Below are 2,523 nucleotides of genomic sequence, written 5' to 3'. Positions count from 1 at the left end.
GTCATTCTCTGAAAATATGTCAGCGGTTGCGTCTAATTGCCACGACTCTTTTCATACATTTTCTATGAGTCGCGGCAATTAGATGAATAGACATATTTGTGGTAAGCATGTTCCATCCTAGACTGCATCGGCACTTACCATCAGGTGAGATTGTGGTGGAATGGTGGTTTTACAAACAAAAAAAAATATTGCTGCTGCAATCGACATCCTAATGTCACTTTTATGAGGATTGTTTCAATAATTAATCAGCTATATTTAATCAGGCCACGCTTGTATTTAGGACCGAAAATATGCATCATTTGTGTAATTTTGTTTGATAAATTATTTAATCTACAGGGACAAATTACGTTGATTGTTAAATTGATACGGACAGTCGACCACAACACGTGTTTAGTCATTGAGTTATTATTACTATAGAGAAGCCATACCAAACAACGACAATGTCGCAATCACAAACTGTACCACGCGAGCAAAACGTCGTAAGCGCCGTAAATCTCATGGCGCTTACGCGTTTAAGTCGCGAGAGTCACGCTCCGCTTCTATGGTTTGATGTCAAAACAACATCAACTCATGGCGTAAAATACTGGTTCTCCTCTGTACCGGTTCTATACGCTAGTAATAAATCTTATAACATGAATCTAAAACTAATCTAAACTAAACTGACTGTAGTAATAATACCTAGTTAAATGGGTTTAGTCATTAGTGGCTAGTAGTTATTCTGTTTTTCGAAAGATAGATTGAAAGGCCTGGAAATCTGCCATCGGAATCACGTGGTCCATGGAGTTGATATGGTTTTGATCTTGTTATGATACAAGCTTACAACGACTCGCAGTGCATCTCGCGCGCACCTACACATAAATGCTTTAAATAGTATCATATCAAAATCAGAACCTTTACATATTTTAAAATCTGTATACCGCTCTTAGCTATCAAAAGGACTTTCAATAACCACTAATCAGATTTATAAAGCTAAATACCACTTTCTAAGGGAATTCGTATTGAATTGGATCACGCATCTTACTATATACTTTCTAACAATTCTAAAACTACTAAAATGGAGTTTCCTTTTAAAAATATTTAAGAAAAGAAAACCTAAATCTATTAAAGATGAAATTCTATCTTAACTCTTAAAGCAGCAAACTACAAAGCTCAAAGGATTTGAGAACGCACGCGTCTTTTATCACTACACGGTGCACAAGATGCTCTCAAAGAGAAATAGACTTTTACTCCCTAGAAAGAAAATAGCTTAAGTGACCAAAAATACCGTTTTATTAAACATACCTAACGTTTAGATTAAGCTTATTTATCAGTGTCGAACGAAACTATTTGCTTTTTAAAATTGTTTTTGTCACTTACAACCAAATGGTGATTGGAGTGAAATGGTCGTATAGAGATGTCGTAAAACGTATCAAAGTGTACGTGCCTGAGAACTGAAACCCTATTAGTCCTCCCAGGTTCCTGTATTCCCTGTCGCTTACGAAGCGTGACCGAGCGATGGACAGGGCCAGCTTTATCTTTGAGGTGAGTGAGAACTAAATTAAAATGTGCCTAGTTTGCTCTCCAATAGTTAACAACCTAATTGTGCTCCAGCAGTTTTTATATAATAGGTACCTATATATATTATGAAAATTGAATATGTCACATTTTAGGTTTAGGTCACCGATCGAATCCGGAACACCACGCTGCGCGCAAAAACTCGCATTGCTGACGTTGGCAAAAAAAAAACCGCCAGGCTCAAATACAATACAACTAATGCGACTCGTATCGGAAATCACATTTCTGCCACTTTTCTTGAGGCTAAAGCTCGGTAAGGAATGGGAACAGCATTGAACGGACTATAGGGACAGTCTGACCAGTTTATGTCGTTAGATAAGATATGAACCACTAAGTCCCAATTCGAAAAATGCTTAAAAGATGACACACTGATACGATACCGATCTGTCAGTGTCAAAAGTGACGTTTTTGGTTGAAGAAAATTAAATGTCACATTTGACACTGACAGATCAGTATCATATCGGTGTTAATTCTTATAAGCATTCTTCGAATTGGGCCATAAAACGAGGAGCGCTGAGTAAAATTAGCCAAATGCAGACTGTACAGTATATCGGCGTTATTCATAAACGTCTGCTAAGTTTATCAGCTGATGATCGTCGTTTGTCCCTCTCTATAGCATAACGACGGATAGGGACAAACGACGATCATCAACTGATTAAGTTAGCAGCCGTTTATGAATAATGCCATAATACTTTATAGGATAAATAAACGTGAGACAAAAATAATATATAATACATTTAATATAAATACTTAAAAATCCTGAAACGCAAAGCCTTAATCTTTTCCGCATACATTTATTTTTTAATGCATTCCTTCTTTTACCCTGAAATATTCCGGGGCATTTTTCCTGCTAATATTTCCTGTATAAACTATGCATGCGGCTGGTGAAAAATGAACGTTGGGCGGAAACTTTTTATACTGTACGATATAAAGTATACTTGTGAAATTGTTACAATTCACTACTGATTA

This window comes from Cydia amplana, chromosome 17 (assembly GCF_948474715.1).
Source record: "Cydia amplana chromosome 17, ilCydAmpl1.1, whole genome shotgun sequence".
Classification (NCBI taxonomy): Eukaryota; Metazoa; Arthropoda; class Insecta; order Lepidoptera; family Tortricidae; genus Cydia; species Cydia amplana.
This window is presented reverse-complemented; position numbering follows the sequence as displayed.